This window comes from Saimiri boliviensis, chromosome 5 (genome assembly GCF_048565385.1).
Source record: "Saimiri boliviensis isolate mSaiBol1 chromosome 5, mSaiBol1.pri, whole genome shotgun sequence".
NCBI classification, from domain to species: domain Eukaryota; kingdom Metazoa; phylum Chordata; class Mammalia; order Primates; family Cebidae; genus Saimiri; species Saimiri boliviensis.
In genome coordinates, this window is record NC_133453.1 from 87,989,447 (window position 1) to 88,016,904 (window position 27,458).

Genomic DNA, 27,458 nt, shown 5'->3' on the forward strand with positions numbered 1-27,458 from the left:
ATACCACGTTTGTATAAAAACTTATACAAATGATATAAATGATACTTGAGTGATTTTGTTGTCTTAATGACTGTAGTATCATTTAATAAGACATGTAGATGCCACATAAAGTACATAATTCATATAATTAAAAATACACACATGTGTAATTATAAGAAATAGACGTTTTTATGACCTGCAACTGATTCTTTTTCTTTTATTTATTTTTTTAAAAACTGCTCTTTTAAAAATGTCTGTTTAGACCTCCATAGTGGCACCATATTTTGCAATGAAGTAAGGTCTTTGAGTTTCTTCAAACTCATAAACCTGTGTCCGGAGATTATAACTTCCTCAGTGAACCGTAAAACTCAAGTAATTAAAGGAACTTATGGGGTTAAAACATGCTTGAAATTCCCAAACAAGTTTGTAAGCACTTTCCTGGAGAACTGCTCACCTAAGAGGTTATGGCAGGTCTCAATGCAACAGTGATTTGTGCCACTGAGCCTAGAGCTTCATGACTAGTTTTCCTCAACACAGAGATTTGATTCTGTTTGTTTGTTTGTTTTTGTTTCTCTGTGCTGAGAATATATTGCTGGACTTGTGGCTTGGGGGTCCTGTGGGTTAGAAAACCATGCAATTACTTTCCCTTGTTAGGATTTCTCGCCATTCTTTGGTGTTGCTGTAACTAAATCTAGGGTGTCTTCCCATAATGGTTTGATCTTGGTTTATTCTCAGTGATGTAGGTCCGTTGGTAGCTGTGTATACCATAAGTGTGGATGATTGAAAAACACAGCAAATCCATTTAGCTTGGTGATTGTCATGGCTCTGGCCCATGCCAGAAAGTCATTCTGGTCACCTTGGAGTGGGCTTACTCCCTTTAGCCATTTTTTGTTTGTTTGTTTTTAGCTCCACTGTCTGTAATGACTTCTCCTCACAAGTCTACCAGGTGTTTTCCTTTCTTTAACCATTTCTTTAAGGAGAAGGAAAAGATGGGATAAAGCACTACCCTGTGGCAATTTGTGTTTGGGAAACCTGTGCAAGAAAATGCCAATGTTCGGGCTACTGCTATTGCTGTCAGTAATAAAACCCTTTGTTTTCAACCCAGGAGACTTGTGTCTTCGGCAAGTTGAATACAATCTGACTCTCGCAGTTCTTAAACTTTCTGAGCTGTCTGGGGTCCACTTGCTTTGCCCTATTTTTATTTCTACTTTCTTTGCCCACTCATTAAACTTGGGTGGTTCCCAAAATTTTGCCTCTGGCTCATTGTTTTTCTTTTCCTTCAACCTTTTTCTGAGTGTTTGTATTAAGTCTCATGTATACAGTTCTAAATGATAGAGGATGAGCTCCAAATTGGCATTTCCAGCCATTGTCTCCTCTGAGCTCTGGACTCATATATTCAACTCTGATGCCCAGGGCATCTCAAACTCAACATGTCTGAAACTCATGGCTTGTATCACCCTGCCTGGGACTTTGCCTACTCTAGGATTTCTACCTTAGTTGGTGGTACAGTGATGCACCCAGGCACTTAGCTAAGTGATGGTCTTTGACTGCAGTGCTAGAGTCAAAGAGGCATCATATTGTGCAAACAAGTAAGGTCTTTGAGTTTCTTCAACTTCATAAACCTGTGCTAGAGAACAGGAGTCAAAGACTGTCACTTAGCAAGTGCCTGGGTACATATCACCTCTTTCCACCTCCCCACACTTTAGTCATCAGTATTGCTGATTTTTCTTCTTAAATTACATTAAGTTCCACCTTTATGATGACTACTTCAGTTGGAACCCTCATCATCTATGTCTTGGGCCACAGAGTGTAATAGGGTTTTCCAGGAAGCAGAACCAACAGAAAATTTATCAACCAATCAATGAGTTAATCAATGATAAAAAATTGACTTATGGTATTACAGCAACTGGTTAAGTACGAAATCTGCAGGGCATTTCAGTGGGGCAGGAGATACTGGGAGAGCAGAGCTGCCCAGTGGAAGGATGTCAGGCAGGAAGAACCAGTGCTGCACATGAACCTGAGTCTGAAGGCAGTCAGCTGGAGAACTCTTCCTTCCACAGGGCAGATTGGTTTCTTTTTCTGCTGAGTCCATCCACTGCTTGGATGAGGCTCACCCACATTATGGTGGACAATTTTCTTTACTCAAATTCACTGATTTCAAAATGAATCTCATCCAAAAACACCTTCACAGAAACACCCAGAATAATATTTGACCAAATGTCTGGACATCCTGTGTCCCAGCCAAGTTGACATAAAAATAGTAGTCACACATAGTCTCCTAAGTGATTTCCTTGTTTTCATTTTTGTCCCTTTCAAATTTGCCCTTCGCAGTTATCTATCTGAAAGACAAATCAGACCACATGACTCTCCTACATAAAACCATCAAAGACTCCACGTTAACCTTATATTCCTAAACATGGCTGGTTCTCCAGAGAAACGGAACCAGTAGGATTTAGGATCCTGCAAGAGTCTAGGATAAAAATCATGTCATGAGAGTCTAGGACCTCATTTTTGCCCATTCCTCCAACTTTATTTTGTGCTGTCTCTTACCTGACATATTATGCCACATTGGGACGTGCAGTGTTATAATTCCTTGAACATACTAAGTTGGGTCTCTGCTCTTCCTCTAACTGGAATTCTCTTCATCTCTCCCTTATACTTGGCTAATTGCTACAACGGGCTGACATGCAAGTCAAGGGTAAACTGTAGGAAGATTCCTGGCTCTCTTGGATTTCCCAGGCTAAAGTTTGTGCCTCTCGTCTGTGCTCTTTCTTCTGTGAAAAACATGCTGTCCATATTTCTACCACTGCTTTACCACACTATATTAGAAATTAGTGGTCTAAAAAATTAGACTGACTAATCAATGTCATCTATGAAAAAAAGAAGCTGTCTTATTTTTGTAACCTTAATGTCTAAATAGCATCTGGTCTAATAGTACTGGTCAATAAATGTACACTGATCAAGGGATTGATTTTTAAATCCACAAAATTCCATACTGAAATGTGATGGAGAAAGTAAGGGGTAAAAAAAGGGGTACTTCTTTGGTGAAATTAAAAAACGAAAACAAAAACAAAACCTAACTGAAACCCACAATAAAGTTTCACATTCTTCTGGGAAAATGGCTTTAAGCAACTTCTTAGCAAATCAAGGTCTTCTTATTGAGCATTTAGAATACCCGTAGGGTCAGAAGCTGGCTGTGACTTTATTTTGATCAGAAGCCATTTAGTTCTTTGCTAGACATCTGGGGAGGGCTTGGGTTTTAGTGCAAAGGTAAGCCTGAGGACTTGGAGCAAGAACAACTGATGGCTGCCACACTAGAAGGTAAAATCAGCTGACACTTAAAAAGTTATAATGAATCATTATTTTACTTTTGAAAGATTTCAAACACCTAAGAACACTAGAATTACTTGTGTGTGTGTGTGTGTGTGTGTGTGTGTGTGTGTGCATGGCTCATGCTTAATACACATGCATTTTTGCTGCAAGGAAGTATTTATACACCACATTGTGGGCACCTGAAACCATGGCAACCATGTTTTACTGATCATTTGTAAGCAATTTAATTTGGCTTAAACATTTAGAGGCTTTATTTTGCCAGTTATTTCTGGAAGGGGTTTAAAAAGACACTTCAACAGGCATATGTTGGTATTGTTACTCTTCCCCCTCCCTACAAATTCTGGTGCTTTTCTTCTGAACCATTATCTTCTCCTTTTTTTTTTTCTTGATTCTAGAGGTAGGGAATGATTTACAGCCATCAGGCTATCAGTGGGCTCATGTATCATTTACTTAGTCTTTGAAATCAGGCTCAAAGGATTTGTTCTAGGGCAGAGCTTGTACTATCTTTTAAATAAAGTCAAGATGTCCCTTTCTTATTTTCCTATAAGTTAACACCATTGGAAGTTCAAGTAATTTTCTGCTAAAAGGCAAACTGAGATAAAGGAAGACATTTATTGATGCTTTTACATCTGTGTCAGGAAGTAGGATAGTACCATTACTTTTTAAAACTATTAACTATAGGAGGAAAACACATCTAATTTCTAGCAATCCTTTGAATCCAATCTCACTGTAGCTCTTCCAAGTACATTAGCTGAATTTATCTCTATATTACCAAGATTTTTATCACAAAATAACAGCACAGTTTCAATCCTAAAAGCTCAGTAACTAATGTCTTTTGCAAGCTTCTCACACTGGAATTTAGAAGTTTCCATTCAGAATGACTCAAGACAAAATTTGTCAAAACTTGTGGATATATATATGGAAAATTTTCTTCCACTCAAATCAAGAAAGACAGTTTTGTTTTCTTTCAAAGTCAGTGGGCGGGGGAGTGCTAAAACTTCTTGTTGATAAAATATTTATAAGGCAGTATTTTCAAAGTTATAATCATGATGGTAAACACATTTATAAAAAATTAAATGAAGCCAAGTGGGAGTGTAGTTAAGTATCTTCTTAGAAATTTTGGCAGGTTTCAGTGGAGATTAAGATTCCAGGCTATTTTAAAACAGAATTCAATGATTTCTTATCACTCAACTCTTTTGTAATTGTAATTGGGGAGCTATACAATAATATAAATATTAAGATTATTTCTGCAGATACTTGGTTTGCCACTATCTTTGCTCAGACCTGATGCTTGGCTAAATATATACTGGGTTCTGTTAGTGGCAGAAATATTTTTACAACTAAATTAGAAGAAATTTTAAAATGTTTTATTTCTGTATATAAGCATGTATTAACACTAATAGTTCCATTTTTCTCAGCGGCACTTTGGAACTGACAGAGCTTTATAATATGCAGTAAAAGAGTATTAAGAAATTGGCAGCAAAGGGGGCTTGGTGAGGGATCTCTTAGACAATCTTCCATGGGGCATAGGCCCTTCCAAGCAAATTCACTTAGAATTGAGATTTTTCTTTCTTTGGTTTCCCTACCCTCTCTTACATTTGTGATAGAAGCCTGCAGACCTTAGATATAAAGTTGGCTGCTGCAAGTTGCCTAAAAATGCACTTTGATTTCTTTTTTTTTTTGAAACAGAGTCTTACTCTGTTGCCCAGGCTGGAGTGCAGTGGCATGATGTCAGCTCACTGCAACCTCTGCAATTCTCCTGCCTCAGCCACCCAAGTAGCTGGGATTACAAGTATGCACCACCACATCTGGCTAATTTTTGTATTTTTAGTAGAGATGGGATTTTGCCATGTTAGTCAGGCTGGTCTTGAACTCCTGAACTCAAGTGATCTGCCTGCCTCAGCCTCCCAAAGTGCTGGGATTACAGGCACGAGTCACCAGGCCTGGCCCCACTTTGATTTTTGAAGCAAAATTGTCTACTTGGCTTTTAATTGTGCATTTAAAAATGATTGTTCATTTCTTTCTCCCCACCCACCCCATGGCCTTGAGAAACTTCAGCTTCTGTCTTCTGACCACCCTGCTATGCTGCGAGGCTGGCTCCTCAGTGTGTCTAGGCTACTTGCTGTTTGCCTGGACATTCCTGATAAGTGAGACTAAAATCAGCTGCCTTATTTGAAGAGGGGTCCGATGCTGTCTTTCTGAGGAGGCTTAGACAGTGGGACATATATTTGACCCATGCTGCCGTGTTGCATCTCCTGGGTTTTGCAGATGGAAAGACTTCCTGGAGCTGGACTGATGATAAAGAAGCCAGTTTCCTGAGGCCCTCTGGCTGCTGAGCTGCACTCACTCCCCAGCATGACTCCTCAGTCATCAGTGTGGGCTATATCCTGCTTGGGATGTTGAGAAGAAACGATCTCCTCTTTGTGGCCAGAGGTACACTTTTTCTTTCCTTTTAGATTTGAGAAGTTGGGAAGAGGCATTAAATACTGCTTGTCCTTTTTATTAATATCATGTTCTGTAAGTCTGTGTTCCTGTGTGAAGGAATACTTCCCTGGGTAGAAAAAAAAACCTGTTCTTGGATTCACCTTGGACCTAGAAAACTAGTCTTACATCATACTAATATCCATTGCCTGACATCATGGTTGTGATCTCATTCAATTCATTATTCAGTGTCTCAGTCCTCTCCATAAAGGGTCAGCTCTCTTCCTTCTGACTTTTAGGTATATATGCCATCAGAAGTGAGTTCAGTGATTACAAATCAGGTGGGAAACATATATATTTATTTAACAGAATTTAATTCTTTTTAAAACCACTATTTTCACTGGGCAGTGGAAAACAATCTTCTTGTGACCATGTATCTCAATCAACTACATTTAAAAACTTTCTGTTGTGTAAATAGTCAGTCAAATTGACATGTCACTATCTGCTTCACATCACAGTTCACAGTGCCCTCTCAGAGGCTTCTCTTCCTCAACTCATGGGCCTGATGCTATCCCATTGAGTTTCAGGGTCCATCCCCTAGCAGCGTAAGGCAGATGGGGAGTTCGTGTTTATGCCTGGGTACAGTTTGGCAACATAAAAGTTGGTTAACTCCCTTATTTTTTATTGTCCACTCCACTGCTAATGCAGTCCAGCTACTGATGTCCATGGTTGAGCCTCTAGGCATGGATGACTTCCAGTGTTGGCTCTCTTGTGTGTCACATGGGATGATCTTTGGTGTCTGGGCTAGTGCCCTTTACAGAGTATTGCAGGGGATCCTTTGGAGGCACCACTGCTTCCCCTCCCCTGCTCTCCAGTTGTCAAGAGGGTGGTTCCCTTCTGATATGGTTTGACTGTGTCCCCACCCAAATCTCATCTTGAATTCCCACAGGTTGTAGGAGGGACCTGGTGGGAGGTAATTGAATCATAGGGGCAAGTCTTTCCTGTGCTGTTCTTGTGATAATAAGTAAGTCTCATGAGATCTGATGGTTTTAAAAAGAGGAGTTCCCTGCACAAGCTCTCTTTCTGTTTGCCTGCTACAATCCATGTAAGATGTGACTTACTACTCCTTGCCTTCTGCCATGATTGTGAGGCTTTCTCAGTCACATGGACCTGTAAGTCCATTAAACCTCCTTCTTTTGTAAATGGCCCAGTCTTGGGTATGTCTATATCAGCAGCATGAAAATGGGCTAATACACCTTCATTCTTCTGGCTGGTCTCTTTTGGGGCTGGTTTGCAAACTGGATCTTCTCTCTAGGTATCTTCAAATGCCTACTCTTAAGTTCATGAAAAACCTAGAAATCCCTACTCCACCACACGTGGCTATTTATGAAACCAAGGCTGATGCTTGCCTTTTCTTGCCTGACTTCCCTCCTTCTCTTTCTCTCTGCTGACCATGTTTCCATGCCCTACTGGGCATTCTACTGGGCATTCTGATGCCAGAGAAGTCATCAGAAATTCCCTCCACTCAAAATCACTCTCATTCTTCTGGGGAGATTCTTTCAGGCATCCATTCTGTTTCTGGGATGGCAGTAGGAAGTGGTGTGCGGGTGTCTTAAGCATAATTTTTACTTCTTCTCTCCAATGAAATTTCCTAACTTGTTTTAGATTTTGTCCTCTGGAAGTGTGTGTGTGTGTGTGTGTGTGTGTATGTGTGTGTGTGTGTGTGTGTGTGTGTGTTGGGTGCTGGGTGTTTGTTTTGAAAGTGGGGAGTTCTTTGAGGGAGAAGGAAAGCTGAAATCATTATTTGGTGTTTCAAGTTGCAGGTTGATGGAAATGATACATTAGGAACAGAAAAGTTGATGTTCGAGAGTGAAGAGAGTTGCCAGGTAATTCTTTAAATAGGAGGAGAGAGGGCTAGTGATCCTGTCTGCCTACCTGGACCTTTGCTTTTTGTCTTTCAACAAGAGGTCTCCTGTCTTGTTCTCTGTTGCCCAATTCCTGCTTTGGAACTCTGAACAAGCTGGCAGAGTGGATAAGTTATGTATCAGGGAAGAAATCAGAACTCTTAGAGCCGAAATGTGGACTTACTAGATATTTCACAACTGGATGTTGTGAGTTAAAAGTAGTAATATTCAACCAGCACAAAACAATTAAAGCTTCAAAGTAATGATGGTTTTGTTAATGTATTTATTTATTTTCCTAAACAAAATTGCAGATTTCTCCTGTCATGGTAACTGTCAGTGCTAGAGTTGGGAAAGAAGTTGGGTCATGGACACAAGAATGTAGGACCAGGAGGGGCAGAGCCAGGATGAGGTAGAGAGTCCCACAGGAAATTGAACAGTTATTTCTAAGTTCAACATCTTGTTTGCAACAATCAATGGCATTGGAGGATATCGCAACTCCCTGAACTTGTAAAATATGCAGCAGTCCTTCTTATTTGGGGTGAACATTATAAGCTATGTGCATCTGTGGTTTACTTTCCAAGACTGGAAGTTATACTTGTTTTACAGTTGCTAAAGTTTGCCATTCTTGAAAGTGCAGGTAGCTGCTTTAAAATATTGTTCTACAAAAAGAATCATTCTGATCCAAAAAAAAAGTGATAAGAAATCTCCTTAGGCTTCAATTGCTGAGTAAACAGAGTCCTTACAGGACTATCTCCACACATGAGTTAGAAATGGGTTTCTTTTAGTGGAGGGATGTGACAGCCCAGCAAAGCAATCTTGGGATGAGGTAGGCACACACCTAGGAACCTCCGGCATAGGAAACAGCAATGTCAGGAGATCTAGGAAGAGAAAAAGACGTCCAGGTAGAGTGTGAGCAAGAGTTGGCAGGAAGCAGAGGTGGACTGGAGGTTGGAGACCAGAGCAGAGGTGGAACTGAGGCAGAGATTGGTACCAAAAGGGCCCAGCAGGGGCAAGTGTCCAGTAATAAGACAAGCTTAGCGGGTCTCACAGGTGGAAACAAAACAAAATGTTGACTGAAAGTATGCAGAGTAAGATGAGGCCAGAATCCAGGCAAGCAACACAGGAATAGTTTTGGGGTGTGAGAAGCGACAAAGATCCTAAGCTCAGCACTTAGGATTCCGAGCTCAAAACTTCCTGAGACTAGATATCGTCATAGTGTGGTGGAGTTACATAGGTGCATGTGGCAAAGCAAGTAATGTGGGCAATGAATCCCAACACTCGGAGCTCTAGAGTATACACATGCATACCACACACCACCTACACACCTTGCAGGGGATCAAGGCCCTGAGTTTTGGGTTAAATGAAGATTGCTGGGTGGAGGTCATTAGAGGGAGGATATTAAGTGAAAATGCTGTGTAACCTGCATACTATTTGCAAATGGTTGCGGTTCTCCTGTCCAGCATGTACCACTGGACTCTCTCCCCTGTGTGTAAGCCCCCAACAAAACACCATGTCTTGTTTGCTGGCTCCGGGTGTCTTCTTTGGCCTCTTGAACCCTCCATAGGGTTAATATGGTTTGGGCATGACACCCCCCACACACACCCTGACATCCCTCCAATACCACACACACACACACACACACACACACACACACACCATAAACATCTCACATACACACATACCCACTTATACAGAGGAAGAGAAGATGGGGACATTATGGAACAAAAGGTTCACAAAACATATTTTAGAAGTAGGAGGAAAATATGGATAATTTCATTTTCTTTTCTTTTCTGGTTTGAATATACTTTCTAAATTATCTACTAATAAATGTGATATTATTTTAATAATAATACACAGACTTTCTTTAAAAAAATCTACCCAAATGAACCGCAGTGTATTTGCAGACAATTTGGGGTGGTATTTGGTTAAATGGCTGGGTGACTGCTCCTAGATGGGACACAGATGTAAAACCAAATGATTGCAGGACACAAGTTCTCTGGGAATTGGGTAAATTTCCATATTCAATCTGCTTGCCTTTTATCTTCTTGTGGAAATTTCTTGATTGACTGGTGGAATATCTACTTTCTTCTAAAACAGTCATTTAGCCCGGATCTATCTGGGACAAAATGAAAGAAGAGTTGAAAATTATTGAACGGAGGTGATTATTTGGAAAGATTCAAACTGAATAAATGAAGGTTGGACCCCAATCCATGTACCCAGCTGGATGCTTTTTATTTGTCAGTTGAGCCCATAATAGGATAGTGGGATAAGAAGAATATTGGGCTTTATTTTTTAGTTCATTTTGCAAATAAGAAGAGCCATAGGAAAAATTCCTTTTGTTCTTTATGCCAAAATATTTCATCATTAACCCGACACAAAATGTATTAGATAATACTTTTTTAAAAACACTGGATCAATAAACTTTACAAGATATGAGCACGTTTCCTATTCCAAATGTTTTCATTAACCTCAATTATATAAATGGAGCTAAATATATCAACAATGAAAAGATAAGCAAATCTTAGTCTCAATTAAAGTTTTTATTTATACTCAAGAATTGGTCTGTAAGAAAATATTTCATTACATGAATGAAATTGACTTTTCAAATTTATTACACATGTACATATCTATCATAATTCTCTGGTTGAATTGGAAAGCCAGTTTGAATGGCAGATATGATTTTCACCTATTCTTGTTTGCAAACATTGTCTGAATTTTGGGAAGCCACAGTTTCATTAGGACAATAATGGGATGGTTGGGCCATTGACCTGGATGTTAGGTAATTCACATGCTGTGTCTTTAATGCAAGGCCAATTGTGTTTAGCAAGAGATAGCAAACAGTTCAATAGGTTCCTAACACCCTACTCATGGGTTAGGTGGGTAAAGATCACAAAAGAGGCCATAAGGAATAGAATGATTCTAAATGGACCCGAAATGTGCTATTCCCCACATAAGCACCAATTGAAATTGCAGTATGAAATCTTAGAACTGTGCTAATGATAAATCCTTTCTGGTGTCTGCCACAGTGAAATAGTGCACCTCATTAAATATTATCATTAACATCCTGTGAGCTCAGTGATTACTCCCACACACAAATCGTCTCAATGACTACTGACCCCTACCCAGGTGGGAGGAGTATGAGCGTGTTTCTTGACTCTGTTCTGTCATTAAGGCTTTGAGACCAAATAATTCAGGCTAAGTGAAATTTGATTGTTAGGAGGACAGATCTGGGCCAATTAGGCCAAAGCATGTAGCTTTCATTTAGTCTTTTCCTACTCCTTGTGCTCCACCTACCAGATCTATCTCCCAATGACACTAGCTCAGAGGTGCAGATGAGTCATTTTTCTTACTTGGTCCCACCAATTGTCCTCTCTCGTATTTCCATGTGCTTTTAAGCTTCCAGGTGGTAGCTGTGAGATGGGCCCAGTCACTCCTCTTTTATGGGTACACCTGGGGACATGCAGTTCAGGCATCCCCAGCCCAGAGTAGTCCTGGCTGCCCTGTATCACTGTCATTGTTCTGCTTATGCAATGTTGATGCTGGCACATTGTGTGGGCCATGGTCTTTAGGCCTGGCACAGAACTTGAGGCCTTTGGAATGGCTTCCCTAAACTTCCATTCCACAGTATGGTATACTTCTCTTCTCTTCTCTTTTTCTTTGCCGGGAGTCTGCTAAAGCCCAGACTCCAGGCTACATGGAATCCGACCAGGGCCCTGGACGATTTCTGTATGATCTTTTATTTTTTTGTTCCAAAAACTTGCAGAACCTAAACAAATTTGCTTTCCCAGAACAGCTTTTAAGGTGGCCTTGAACTGACTCAGTTCTCCCTGCTGTTTGTAGTTCCTGTAGTTCTACGTATGTAATTATAGAATATGCTGGGAATGGAATAGCTGAGATCGGAAGGAGCTGCCAGAAACAGTCCGGGCCTTGTTTGTGTCCTTCCTAGGGGATGTAACACTTGAGTTAAACAGGAACTGCATGGGATGGTCTGGGCTTTGTTCCTTTCTCCCCTGGAAGGTGGATGTTCTTTGGCCCAGTGAATCACATGTCCCTGAGGTCTACAACCCAGGGAGGCTGCCTCTCAATGTCTTCAGCTGTGCTGCAAGTGGGGCACAAGCAGCCTGGGCAGCTTTCTTGGGGAACTGGCTCACCATGGATCTCATGCTTCTTTGTTCCTTGCTGCCTATCTGTGAGTAACATGCCTGCTTCCTGTAACTTGTTGTATGTGAAAGTGTTTTGTCACTAGACTCAGACAAGTTCGCAACTGTCGGTACACAGTGAACCTGCTTCACAGTCTCATGCCTTCTCCGTTCCTCACTTTGTTCATCCACCAAGGACCAACTATCAGACCCCTTAACCAGTGAACGCCGAGTTGGGAAGATATGCCCACAATAGGTTCTTCTGAGTGGGCGTGACCTGGCACCAACAGACCGTTGTCAGTAGGCATCTCACCCTGTGCGTTTCCCTCCCAATTACAATAAGAAAGCAAGCTACATTTAGTGGAGTCAACAGTGCAGAGGTGTACCTTGCTTAATGTAATAGAAATAGCCATGAATGTTGCACCTGAATGGGATATTTATTAATCATGAGGGAGGTCATTATTTTAGAGAAAACTGTAGTGAAGAGCTTAGTAAAGCAAAGATTTCTTTCTTTTATTTTTTGTAAAATAAACTGTGCTTCCTGATTGATCTGATCTATAAATTTGGATTTTATGTTTCAGATTTTCGTTAAAGCCAAATATGCCTATAAAACTAAAAAAACATAACAGTTGTATGGGGGGCTGGGGCTGGAGCAGAGATCTCTCATGACTCTTTCATCTTTTAAGTTGCCTCTTTCCCTTCAAATGGACAAGTGACTGTTCCCCTCGGCAGCTTTTGCCAGGCTTATAGGAGCCAGTTGCCTAGAAGGCCATGTCTTTCATGAGAGAATTAGCATTCTCTAGACCTTCTGTTTTTCATGTCCTTTTTCTGTTCCTTTGAAAAGAGACATAAGGAAGCAGGAAAGCTGGATTTTGGTCTTGGTTCTACCCTAGATGACTGCCTGATTTGAACCAATCAGTTGGTGTTTCCGGGTCTCCTTTCTAATCAGGAAAATGAGAAGAGCAGGCTTTAATGATCACTACATTTGCATCTGGTGGTACAATTTTAAAAAACAAAAATAATTTTGAAAGTCCATTTTTGCAAATGCCACCAAATCATGAATTTCTCTATTCATATTCAAATGCTAACTATTCAAGGACATATGTTGTGCTTTTATGAAGACAAAAAATGGCTCAGAACTTTTGGGAAACTTCTATTTCATAGAGCTAAACAATTCATGTCATGTCCAGTAGTGGCAAACTGCATTCTTGAGTAATGGCGGAATACATTTTCTCAGGTGAAAGCTTAAATTCCGTTCTACTGGGGCTTAATTAAGCGATACTGTCTGAAGTCATGAGCAATTCTGTGGAATAAAATCACTGAAGAAATACAAATGCCTCAGAATGCAATGCTGGTCTATAGCATTTGAGGCATAATCGGGTTTAGTTAGTTTGAGATCTTAAATTTGAAGGAAATTCAGGGCTCTCTGTTGAATGGAGCAGAGGTGAATCTCAATGGCCTTGCCCTGTTGCAAAGAACTGGGGAAGTTTATTTTATGTCTGGACTATTGGGTGAATTCCTGAAACCAATTTTCTGCTGGAAATTGTGTGTATCCTTCTGGCAACAAGCTGCCTGAGAAGCAAGCTGTCACATTTCAATGCAGAAGCCTTTTGTTTAGCAATGAGATAATTTTAGTTCTTATGCTGTTAGGAGTGTATTTAGAAATTCAGCATAAATGCTTTTGGAGTACACTGGGCTCTTCATAGGGGAGCTAAGGTCCAGGGCAAATCACAGTGTATTTTCTTTTCCTACTTTCTTATCTGCCCCTCCTTTCAAATGCCAAGTTTTGATGTAGTAAAAAGGATACCAAGGATAACCTTAAACAGTGGTTCTTAAAGCACAGTATGTGCAGAGTACAGGGAGGTGCATGGCAGCATCCATTCCTCACCTTACTAATGAAAGAGGTTGAAGAGCCATCTGGAAGCTGAATCTGTACATGGATTGTGGCGGTTTTGTTGATACCTACTGGCTTTTGCACTAGTAAGCTTTATTAGCTTTTTCAGATTTAAACATCTAAGATACTAAGACAAACCGGACATGTTGTAAAGGATGTGCTGAGACTTGAATTGTTCATAGGTCCATGAGGACAGATAATCCAATCCTATTTACTGTATTTCTGGGTTTTTTTTTTTAGACAGGGTCTTGCTATATTGCCCAGGCTGGAGTACAGTGGCTATTCACAGATGTGATCATAACTCACTGCAGCCTTGAACTATTGGGTTCAAGCAATCCTCCTGCCTCAGCCTCTAGCACAACTGGGAATTACAGGTGCACACCACCATGTCCAGCTGAAATCCTGTTTATGTTTATCTTTAATTTTTATAGTGTAAATTATCCATTTGTTCTTACCTGCTACAAGAATTATATTCAAACATTTTTCTCATATCATTGCAATTGATATTAGGAATTATATTTAAACATATAACTTTTATTATATGTTTTGTAGTTCTCCATATATAACTTATATATGTTTAAATATAATTCCTAATATCAATTCCTAATATCATTTCCTAATATCATTGCTTCTTCATTGCTTATGCAAGGAAGAGGAGACATGAGTAATAAGGAGACACCATGTTTAAAGTGGCTTAAATGTCTTCTTACATTGAGCTTTCTGTAAAATGTAACCTGAGCAGAATGATGGCGTCTTCTGTCTTTTCCATGAAATTTCTGTTCACTTAAATAATTTTTGTATGTACCAACAAAGACCAAGCTGCAGCTTTTTCTTTACATTTTCATATATTTTCTCTATTCACTTGACCTTTCACTAAGCCTTTTGAGTTCAATGGAGCATGTAATTATTACACCATATAGAAACAGTTGGGGGAAACAAATGGCATAGTGCAAAAGATGTAATTTATGGCAGTAAGTCATCCAGAAAAACGTGGGAGGAATGTTTAATTTATTTTAAACCTCTGAATACCATTGCCTTTTTTCCTTCCAGTTGTGCACATTAAATTCTTTGTGTGAGACACGAAAAGTTATTAAATACACGTCTATATAAAAATCCAACAGTTCTTATAAAAATTAAGATATTGCAATTTAAATGACAATAGGAAAGCAGCAGAAATTCAAGGCATTTACTTCCTTGATTCAAGTATATGGCTATACCTAGAGTCAAGTTAATCTCATTTGTCAGCAGCTGAAATGACTTCCTGTGTTCTTGTTCTTCAATTTTAGAAAGATGCAAATGTGGGATCCCAGCCTTATAGAGAACTAGAAGGAAGTGGTGTGTGTGTGTGTGTGTGTGTGTGTGTGTGTGGTGGTAGAATGAAAATATGACTGATATTTTGATGCTGATTTTATCCCAAAACCAGAGCGATAGCATATGTGGTTGTGGTGGCATGAAAAGAATGCACTTACACGAGCATACTTATCACATGTGTGTTCGTGTTCATGTATATTGTATATGTGCATAAACATGAATGTGTACCTTGTACATTTGTGAATAGTATACTTACATAATTAATTTTGGAATTAGGATTTTAAAAATAAGCAGATATAGAGTATGGTAATATGGGAAGCATCATTTCAAAAGGTTTACTTGAATATTTAGGTTATTTGGGTTTTATTAAATCCCCGTGCCTATGGGTTTTCTCATCTTTTAGCTCAGCAGCTGTCAACACTGGATTCAATAGAATCATCTGGGTAACTTAAAAAAATTCTAGTGCCCAGACTCCATCTCCAGAGGTTCTGATTTAATTGGTTTGGGAGTAGGATTGGGCATTGGTGATTTTTAAAAGCTCCCTTGGTGAATCTAATGTGCAGCTAGGGTTGGCAGCAACTGCTTTAGCCATGTTTTGGTAAGCAATCCCCAGCAGTACCTAACAACAGCCATTTGGTGATCCTGAGTTTGTGGATATTTTTCCTGCCTCATTGTGGTAGTTGCTGAAACCCAGAGATGCTGAGGCCTTCAAAAAGGCACCATCTATAGCTTCAGGCAAAATACCCAGGAAGAACAAAGCAAAGAAAAGGACTCAGGAGGACCTAAAAGTTGGGCAATTTGCACAAGATTAAAAACCTTAGTGGAGTCAGGACTTGAACTTAGGTCTTCTATAGTGATGTGGTTGAGGGTCAGGACGCTGGAGTCAGACTGTTGGGTTGGATGTGTTGGCTCCTACAGTAACTAGCTGATTGAAAGATGATGGGCATTTTTGTTTTTTGTCTGCCTGGTAAAGACTTTTAACCTCTGAGTTCCTGAGCCAGTGATGTTTGGGAAAGAAGAGTATAGCATTAGTGGCAGTCTTATGTAGCAGGTTTTCGCTACTTAAACTCTCTGGGCCAATGTTTCCACACCTATAAAATGGACTGAATTATTATTATGCCTATTTCATAAGTTACATGGTTGAGAGGATTAAATGAGGTAACAAATGCAAAACCACTGTGACTGTACCTCACACATAATATCTCCTCAATACATGTGAACTATTATTATTACTATTTATTAACTAACGACATATTATTCTCTATTATACCATGCTACTTACTCAGATTGTTTATATAAACTTCAGTTGGAAGTTTTATCCTCATGCCCTAAAATCTTTTGGTCATAGGAACTGGATGCTAAATCAGATTCTTCACCTCAACATGATTGAGATGGTGGATGAGGCTTCCATCGTCTTTTTTTTTTTTTTTTTTTTTTTTGAGACGGAGTTTCGCTCTTGTTACCCAGGCTGGAGTGCAATGGTGCGATCTCGGCTCACCGCAATCTCCGCCTCCTGGGTTCAGGCAATTCTCCTGCCTCAGCCTCCTGAGTAGCTGGGATTACAGGCATGCGCCACCATGCCCAGCTAATTTTTTGTATTTTTAGTAGAGACGGGGTTTCACCACGTTGAACAGGATGGTCTCGATCTCTCGACCTCGTGATCCACCTGCCTCGGCCTCCCAAAGTGATGGGATTACAGGCTTGAGCCTCCGCGGCCGGCCCCATCTTCTTTGATAACAGATCCTGGTATGACTTCAGTTGTCTTTTCTTCTAAGCCAACTATGGATGTAAAGAATAAATCTCTATTGTTTATTTTTCATTATGTCCTAGGAATAAAAAAGGGGCTAAATGTAAATAGCATTAAAATAGATCCATATACACATCTGTTTTATATGAATATACATCTGTATAAGAATGGAATTTTGCTGTAATAATCATATGTTCCAGGTATAATTTAAAATATTTAAAAAAATTTTTTTACAGAAATTTCAAAAATATACAGGAGTGCCTGTGTGCATATAGTACATGAACCTCTATATACTCGCAATTCTTTTAATTTTTTTATTTTTATTTTTTGAGACAGGGTCTTGCTCTGTCACCCAGGCTGGAGCACAGTGTTGCCATCATGGCTGTCTGCAGCCTCACTCCTAGGCCCAGGTGGTCCTCTCACTTCAGCCTCCCAAGTAGCAGGGACTGCAGGAGTATACCGCCATGCCTGGCTAATATTTGTAGTTTTTTTGACAATTCTTTTTTTTTTTTTTTTTTTTTTTTTTTTTTAAACAGAGTTTCGCTCTGTTGCCAGGTGCCAGGCTGGAGTGGAGTGGCGTGATCGCAGCTCACTGCAACCTCCGCTTCCCGGGTTCAAGCAATTCTCCTGCCTTGGCCTCCCGAGTAGCTGGGACTACAGACGTGCGCCACCAGGCCCAACTAATTTTTATATTTTAGTAGAGTTGAGGTTTCACTATGTTGGCCAGGATGGTCTTGGTCTCTTGACCTCGTGATCTGCCCACCTCGGCCTCCCAAAGTGCTGGGATTATAGACAATTCATTTTTAACTATTATTCACTCATGGACAATTTTGTCTATACCCTTGTACCCTAACTATCTTGATATCATAAACATTTTTCTCTAAGCAGTTCAATGTGCTTCTCAAAAACATAAAGACCTTTAAAGAAAAATACTCACAATACCAGTGCTACACATAAATGTAGCCCTTTATGCATTAAGTAGTAGTATTATCTCCATTTCATAGATGAAACCAAGGCACAGACAAGTTAAGTAACTTGCCTAAGGTCACACAGCTAGCAAGTGCCATAGTTGGAATTTGAAACCAAGGAATCTGGCAATCTGGCTACATAGTCTGTGCCTTTTTTTTTTTTCTAGCACAAACACATTTATTTATTAACCAAAGGGATGATCCTGATTAATCCAACACTTTGAAATAGCTGCATGTAAATGCAAAATGTTTGTGATAGACATAACTGAACGCAGTAATGAAAAAAAGGAAGCACTATGGGGATTCGTTCATTAAACTGAGCTTGTTCATTCTTGTAGTTAATTCCTGCCCAAAATGATGCTGGAATTTTTATTCTACTTTTTCATAGACCTGAGTACAGGTGACATTGTTCACGACACAGTTCACCACTAATTTCATCTTTCAATTTTCTTGTTGTTGTGCTTTCTTTCCCATCCCACTCCTGATGCTGAACCAATGCTCCATCTGTAAAGTTGCAGACAGTCTGAGTTTTCCTGCCTTCTGCTGTGGTTTCTTCAAACTTCTCTCCCAGGGTACAAGAAAACCGTGTTGTTTACAAAGTGCTCTCAGTTTTTATGGTGAGATTTTTGCCATCGAATGTGATGATACAATCTGGCTTGGCCATTGTTCCCGTATTGCACAAAGCTGTTCCCACTCGTAGTTCCTTCACGTATTCATCAAAGCCTTTGCTGTCCACGAGCCACCATCTTCCTTCTAGCTGCTGAATAGTGGCCACTGTGGGTGTGGATCCGCATGCGGGGTGTGCGGGGCGTGGTCGGCGTGGGCAGCCTGCTAGTTTGTGTTTTTAACCATTTTGAAATATCAGCTTCTCAAGTGAAAAAATAATGCAATAAACAATTTCTTCTCAACGAATACAAAGTTTTTGTTTTTGTTTTTTTGAGATGGAGTCTTGCTCTGTTGCCCAGGCAGTGGCACGATCTTGATTCACGGCAACCTCAGCGACCCCCACTTCCCTCCCCGCCATTCAAATGATTCTCCCATCTCAGCCTCTCCAGTAGCTTGGATTACAGGTGTGTGCTACCACACCTGGCTAATTTATTGCATTTTCAGTAGAGACAGGGAGGTCTCACCATGTTGACCAGGCTGGTTTTGAACTCCTGGTCTCAAGAGATCCGGCCACCTCAGCCTCCCAAAGTGCTGGGATTATAGGCATAAGCCACCGTGCCCTGCTGAATACAAGGTTTTATCTTTTAGTGTTTTTAATGTCCTAATTACATAGGTGTCCTACTGGCGACCAAAATTCAGTTTTGCCTTCTGCAGCTGCATGGCCTTAGGTGTCAGACCCAAGTTTGAAATCTGGCTCCTCTGTTTATTACATGTGACTTTATGCCCATTACTCGCCCTCTGTAAACCGTAGCTCTTCTGTCTGTTGCATGACGATATAATAACACCTACCTCATGCAGTATACTAGAAAGAGAGCTGTATATTTCCAAATGTTTCAGTGTTTCAGTATGTAAATGCTAACACATGGAAGTGTTTTTATTTAAACCTTTGAAAGGATATGATGTACTTGATTACATGGATTCTCTTGACTTGATTGGTTAGGCAGCAGTCTCTTGAATGGTCAAGAACTGCTTTGATAAAGGCGCAGTGCAGCTGATTTAGAAATGCCTCTTAATTTATAGCTGGAAAGCTGTCCGCTTGTTAAACCAAAATAAATGTTATAATATGTCAGCTTATGTGAGCCAGAGAACATCATTTTCAAGAAATGAAGCCCCTCTCTTTGAGCTACTTTAAAGTCATTTGTCAATATTCATTGTAAAAATACAGTGAAAATTCTCAAACACATATATACATCTTTTGTTGCCTGGCTTCTTCCACACCAGCCTTCAGCTGGGATCTACATTGTGAACAATAAGCTGGAGTGTGAAGAATGTTAAGACCAGGGAGAGAAAAAGTGCGTGTGTGTATGTGTGTGTAGGGTCCCTATGTGTGACTACCCTCTAAAATTAAATAACTTGTTTCTTAATCACCTTCTATTTTGCAATATATATGCTATTCCTATATACCAAATATTTGAATAATCAATGTTTTATCATGCACAAAATATTTTATAATATTTTTCCTTTGTTCTGTGACAGCTAATATTCAGAAACTATCCTCTTCTGGATTCTCTTGATTTTTTTCTTTGTTCATATTAGTTCTTCCCAGGGTTTATATTGAACAATTCAACCTTGTCAAGGAAAAATCATGCTTTCCCAATATTATACTTAATTGTGTGCCCTGTTACACTAACCCACGTGATTTATAGACCTTACACATTTTGACAACAATGGCATTCCCTTTAGTATTCCCACTAGGTGAAAATATCACCTTGTAACCTTGTTCTCTCCCCTTTCTCGTCTTTGTTAGGTAAAAATGAAAGGGTTATTTTGATTTACAAGCAGCAGCTGAGCTTGGCTCTCACCTTCAAGACATCCTTGCACAATGAAAAAAACAAATGTTATTTTGCTCTACGTTATATTTGAAATTTTTCTTCTCATGTCTTTTAAATCATCTGTTTGGCCTAAGGCTTCTTGCTACCCCTGGCTTTGGAATCCCTCCAAACCTAGCCTCACTTTACGTGAGTTGTAAAGTGAGAATTGTGGAGGATTCTGATTATTTGAAATTCTCTGTTGAAATCACATTTCTTGCCTGCAGCCGTAGGTGTATGGGGGAAATGAGGCTGCCTGCTTTCCCTAAAGTTGTGTCAAGGTATTAGCTTATACTGTCTCATCAAACACTGGGCAGGGCTTAGATGACATATCAACCATTTCGAATTTTGCATTAACAATCTCTGAATGAAATAAAACTCTAAATTATGTTCAGCTTAGGGAATTGGATCCTAGGTGTAAAGTTAGAAAATTGGGGATGGTTTGTTATTTGGATGAGTTTGGTTTTGCAGTTAGCTGATGCTTCATTTTGTCTATCAATCTGTCTATGGCTTTTTCCAATCACCTTTTTGATGCAATAATATGTATCTTTTAAAGTATAGAGCTCATTGACTTTTGTATATATTTGGGTAACTACTGCTCTGAGCAAGATACAGGACATTTCCATCCCCTCCAACTGTTCCTCATGCCACTCTCAGAGTGACAAGGAAGAACGTCCATCAGAGACTGTCATTCCTAGGAGAAAATATATCCTTTAAACCCAGTTGCAACCGTGTGGCTTCCCTATAACAAAAGCAACATTCACTGTAATGACTTTATTATAAGTAGACACACGCAGGCAGGCAATGAGACCCTGCAATGACTGGCAGCTTAAAGAGGAGGAGGGGAAGGGCTGGTGGAGGTGGGTGGGTGGTGGGCAGTGGTTTATTATGACCACAATCAGCTCAGGATGCTGGTATTGGCCTCAGAGGGACCTGGTTTCCTGTGGTGTTAGCAAAAGGGATAAATTATAGTCGACATCTGCAATGAAGGACAGCAGGATGACCCAGAGGGGAAAATGTCAGATGTGGTAGAGGTCAGAGAGCCTGGTTATTTAACAAATGCAGGTTTGGAGCAGAGATCAAAGGCAGATGCCAGAGAGTAAAATGGTGTTAGAGGTATGTGCTCAGTACTAAGTATGCAAGGTGTACCAAATACTGGTCAAGGTATTGAGCCATCAATAAATTAAACAATTCTGCCTGGGCAAGGCAGAGATAGGACGTCATGGTGGTGGATTTAGCAGATGGGAGGATGAGACAAAGGCAAGGAAGCTGCTGACTGCAATTAAACTGGGTTTATTTTTGATGAGATAGGTCTGAATTCTTTTCCCACCACATCTCTGTGGGCGTTTGATATTGTTCAGACAGCTCAATTAGAGGATTTTGATGCCTTTAGTGGCTCAATCAATCATCTGTAGTAAGGTTTAGATTGTTTGCATGCTGTAATGTGCTGATGAAGATGGCAGTTAGCTCTTTCACTATAAGAATGGTAAGACTGCAGCAGGGGAAACACTCAAGCTATTTCTGATTTAAATTGTCTGCACATGATCAGATCGGAAAAGAATAGTTTGCAAGACAAATAAGATAAAAGCCTCAGTTTTGCCCATGTGCCAGGCTCTATTTATTTTTTATTATTTCATTTATGCAACATCGTCTAAACTGAAGTGCTTGCAACTTGGTCCATAAGACATCCAATAAGTAAGGACTTCTCTGGAGAGTGGATTCCGAATAGTTACAGTAGATTCTTCTAGTGGATACCGTGGTCAAATTTCACACAGTTCAGACTAATTTTCCAAAGCAAGAGGATTTTGGTGATGCCAGGACACAACAAAGCCTCCAGCAGTAGTGGTACATTGGTGTTTTCTGCCATTCTGACAAAGAAGATTGCCAGCAATAGTGAATCCTACAGGCTCTCCATAGAATGCTTGAATTTCCCTTTGAGAGAGTCATGGTGTCTCACCAGAATTCAATCCATTAAGTTTTATTTGTGGAGTTCCTCCGACCTCCTCACAAATAGAGTGAGATGCACCTTTTACAGTGTACTAAAATATCTTATCCTTTCCATGCCACATGGCTGCTTCTTCCTATTTAAATAAAATAAATAATCCTTAAATATACATATATTCTTTGCACAGACATGTGCTTGAATTACCAACTGTTTGTTGTGGTTGTTGTTAATTCACAGCCAACCAGTGTGTTATATGATTATATTTCTTTTATGACAGAAGCTTTTAGTACATGCTAATTCTCATAAGACTAGCATCCTCAACTCATTTCCTTGGAGACAGTAAGAAAACCCCAACTTTATCAGGATCAGAATATAGTAGCACTCAGGAAATTTTAGTTATGATCTTTTTCCAAGTATATTCTGATTAAGCAAAAAAAGCACATACCCCTTCCTCTCTAATTCTCCAAATCACCTTTTAAATACAATCCCCTATCTTTTCCCTAACCTTTGGAGGAACTAGTTTTCTTCTCCCTCAATTACGTTTTCATTCTTGAAATGTGGTTAGATAACAGTGACTTTAACTTTCCATCTTACAGCCATAAAAGACCTTGACCTGTTGGTCCTAATAAAAGATTTATGAACCATGCCCTGCTAAATGACTTCACCCTCTGTCTCTCCCTTCACCCAGATTCTCTTGGTGGGTGATAAAACACTGGATTGAAATGGGCACATTTGGCCTCTGTTAAAGCTATTTATGGTTATTTCTCTGCTATGAGCATTATACTTTGGGTAGCCAGATGCTCCTCTTTTGGGGTCCATCTTGTAACATGTTCTCTCAGTATTCTGAGAACTCCTTTGGGGCCAGCAAATTATCCCTCTCCGCAAGTGCAGTAATATAACATAGCTTCATCCAGGAGAAGCAGTACATACAGAGAAGAAAAATAGCACAAAATGGAAAAGGACATTCGGTTTTTTTAAAGAAAACATTTAATAAAATCGCATTTGATTTCTCTTTGTCCATACTCTTAGCTTCTTGTAGCGAGATGCTTTAGAAATGGGCTGCCAGTTGTCCAGAGGGCATGAATGATTTTCCCTCCTTGCTGTTTTGTTTCTGAAGGATTACAAACTGGGCGAGCCATCTAAAGGTCCATTCAGGTAAGCAGACATAGATGTCAGAGTTTATTCTGAGACTCTGAATGCTCAGTTTTTCTGATAAATACATTGTTGCACTTTTCTCCATTAATCTTCCTGATGATTATTACACCAGTTAAAGAAATTTAAAATGAATTCTCCATCCCTAGTCTTCTCTGATGACATTAGGCTTTTATGCTCCTATGGCTACATAAATATTAATATCTGTTTGAAAAAGACATTTTTAAAGATCAGAATATTTTTAAAAATAGATTTAATTTTTTAGTGTAGTTTTAGGTTCACAGCAAAATTGAGCAGAAGGAACAGAGATATTCTGTATATCCCCTGTCCCCACATGTGTAGCCTTCTCCATGATCATCACTGGCCACTGAAGCAGTACATCTGTCACAACTGATGAGCCTGCATTGATGTGTCATTATCACTCAGAGACCCCAGTTACGTTAGGGTTCACTCTTGTGCTGTACTTTCTATGGGCTTGGAGAAATGGAAATGACATGTGTTCCCCATTATTATTAGGTGAGTGTGTTTTATTTATGTCTTTGGGAGATCTGGATCATCGATTGTAGGTTATAGTTTTTCAGTTGGATGTTTGGTGTAAGTCACCTCCTAGAAGTTTTAGCAAGTCTTAGCTCTCACCACCAACACTCCCAGATGTCTGCTTTTTTTTAGACCAACATTGAGTATGATAACTTTATTATACTTTTAAATAATAGTTCATTATAATAATAATAAATTATTACAATTTTAATAATATTAATATTATAAATAATATTGTTAAAACTGCAGTTAACTTTACTTATTAAAGAGTAGACAAATACTTCCATATAAAGCTCCCAGAAAGTGGAGAAGAACTTTATTACTTTGCTGGCAAGTTGTCTGGGAACCCAGGAAGGGCCGGAGAGGTGTGGCTGAGCAGAACCTTGCTCTCCTCCTTAGCCTTGCCCACACCATTTCTGCAGCTCTATAAGCAGACTGCACAGTTTCCAGCTCTAGAAAACAACATCCCCCAACAAATGATCAGGTTTCATGGAGGCAAGGTACTTTTCTTCTACTGTTTCCAGAAAATAACTTTCTTTTGGGAGTGATAGGCAAAGGAGTACCCAGAACTGTACGATAACTTTCTTCTCATAAGCTGTGAGAAGTCCTTGCTGTGCAGGCAGATTTAAAAGAAAACATCTGTTTCTTTAAGAGAGAAATCAGTGTGAAGATTGGATGCTGTTCTTTCCTAAAGCCAATTGGGTCTCTAGCACAATGCCTGGCACAAAGCAGGCATTCGAATATTTGCTGAATTAAAATTTCTCTACTGAAATAATCCATGTACCAGAAAAGTAAAAATAGCATTGTAAATATGAAGTTCCAGTAGTGGCTGTTGTAGGAAGAAGACAAAATGATTAATGTCAATGTGCATTCATAGATTCAGAATGTTTACATAAAGTTTGCAAAGACTTCTTACCCCTTTCATGCTGTGATTGGATAAAATTTCAGACACCATGCTAAGTGCTAGAAATACAAAGATGATTTAGATACGGTTTGTAGTCTCTAGGAGCTCACTGGCAGGGAGAATAAATGATTCTACTGGAATATAGCATCCATGAGAACAGAACTTTATTTTGTTCACCATTGTAGCCTCAATGTCTAGAATAGTTTCTAACACATAATAGTGGCTTAATTAATAACTTTTGAATATAAAAGAATGGATGGATTATTCTATTACATTGCAATAAAATTCTGAATGACCATGTACTTGCATGACAAATAGCTACCAGTAGGAAACTGGGCATGCTCCTTACCCAGTTTCCACTAAGGTCTATAGAAGATCATAACACTTGCCACCATTATAAAAATTCTAGATTATAACCTGGTATATTTGGATTGATTTGGACATAAAACTTTACATCATTTAGTGTTGTCTCAGGACTATCTTCCTACATATGACAAAACATAAATTGATGATTTCTTTAAGAGGGAGAAATCATTCTGAGAATTCTTTCTTTTCCTTTCTTTTCTTTTTTCTTTTCTTTTCCCTCCCTCCCTCCCTCCCTCCCTTTCTTCCTTCCTTCCTTTTGTTTGACATGGAGTTTTGCTCTTGTTGCCCAGGCTGGAGGGCAGTGGCACGATCTTGGCTCATTGTAACCTCCACCTCCCAGGTTCAAGCGATTCTCCTGCCTCAGCTTTCTGAGTAGCTGGGATTACAGGTGTCCACTACCATGCCCAGCTAATTTTTGTAGTTTTAGTAGAGATAGGGTTTCACCATGTTGACCAGGCTGTTCTCAAACTCCTGACCTCAGGTGATCCACCCGCCTCTCCCTTCCAACATGCTGGGATTACAGGTGTGGGTCACCATGACCGGCCATTTCTCTGAGAATTCTGCAAGTGATGAATTCCCAGTTCTCTGTTCATGAATGGGAGGACGAGCCCACCTGACAGAAACTGGTGTACACAGCAAAAATGGTCTAGAAAGGTAAATCAATGGCACTCAGACACATGGCAGATAATGAATTCTGTCCCATAACTGCATCATCCAGAACAGGTGGATTTCTCTTCCAGAAGAGAGACGCAAAAAAAGAAAAGTGGTTGCTTTCCAATGTGGTACAACTGGACTCAGCTAATCAACTGACAGCTAAAAGTGGAGAGTCAGAAAAAGGGTGCATAATAATTTAGGCACTACATTTAAGTGTATTCTAAAGCACACATAGGCTTGTTCACTCTTCAATATTATGAGGAAGGTTCAGGGCATTCTCTAAGTCTTGTGCTGATTGGAATACCTTTATTTTTTTGTTGCATAAACTAGGTACATAATACATCTTCCATAATTGCCAGTGTCAGTGTCTTTAAATGGAGAACTTTAAGAATCAGAATGAGACTCTGAATTGAGAATTAAAAGACCATTGGAAAGCATTCTGAGGACAGAATCTTTCTTTATTTTTATGACTTTACAGTTGGAAGTTGTAAACTTCCTAATTCCTCAGCAGTTTTAGTGACTTGCCTCTGTTGAATCTTTTCAAAACAATAAAAATTTAAAAATGTTAGTATTTCACTGGCTTTCCCCATATTTTATTCAATTATGATTTGCAATAACAAGTACAATAGTCCTAGGTGGGTTTCAGAACAAACGCGACTGATTCTTGACAAGAATACAACTCCAGGCGTGGGAGCAGAACACAGATGCACGCTACAGAGAAGCAGCCAATTAGCTGTGCGTGAAAAAAGGTTTTGCAGTTTTAGCACCAGCTTTGCCTTGGGTGGCCTGCAAAGCTGTGGTATTAGCAATGATCTGCACTGCGTGACAACGAGAAACAACATGTAAGATTTTCATTGAGCAAAGATGTGTAGCTCCTACTTTTAGGATAATATTAAAGTTGTTACAAATGATTGTAACGTACAGTACTTAAGTTGGCTTGACAACTCAAGAGGGATTTGGTTCTTCGTGCTGAGAAAAACAGAATAGCTCTCACCTGTAATTCTATACTTTGGGAGGCCGAAGCAGGGGAGATCACTTGAGGCCAGGAGTTTGAGATCAACCTGAGCAACATAGTGAGACCCTCTTCTCTACCAGAACAAAACAAAACAAGACAAAACAAAACAAAACAAAACCAAACCCTGGGTTTGGTGTTATGCACCTACAGTCTTAGCTACTTGGGAGGCTGAGGTGGGTGGATCACTTGAGCCCAGGACTTTGATGCTGCAGTGAGCTACAATTGCACCACTGCATTCCAGCTTGAGCAACAGAGTGAGACCCTGTCCCTAAAAAAAGTACTTGACTTGGAGTCAGAAAATCTGGATCCAAGTCTCCACTCTTCTACTCACTAGCTGGGTGAGATGGGCTTCACTTGAACCATCTCAATGTGCCCATCTGGGTGTCTGAAAGTTGTATCCTGAATAAAGCTTTATAGTCACCTTTACACGGGGCGGCCAAAATCATCACCGTTATGAGAGGAGAATTTGGGGAAAAGCATCAGTTCTGCAGGAAATTTACTGCGTCAGTCAGGGCCCTAAGTTAGAAACAATAGACTTCGATTCTGGGTGACTAAGAGGAAAAAGAGTTTGTCAAAAGTATATAGAGTAACTTACAGAATTTTTGGGAGGGCTGCAGTGCCAAGCCAGAGGTAATCAACATCCCAAACCCTGAATCAGAACTGGTTTTTAGCTGCACCAAGATATAGATGCAAACATTTGTACCACTCTGCACCA

At 39.7% G+C, this 27,458-nt stretch overlaps 1 pseudogene; it reads right to left on the reverse strand.

Moving 5' to 3' along the window:
• Positions 1 to 18,065: 18,065 nt before the first annotated feature.
• On the reverse strand, positions 18,066 to 22,037 carry LOC101052941 (fatty acid-binding protein 5 pseudogene; annotated as a pseudogene).
• Positions 22,038 to 27,458: the final 5,421 nt, after the last annotated feature.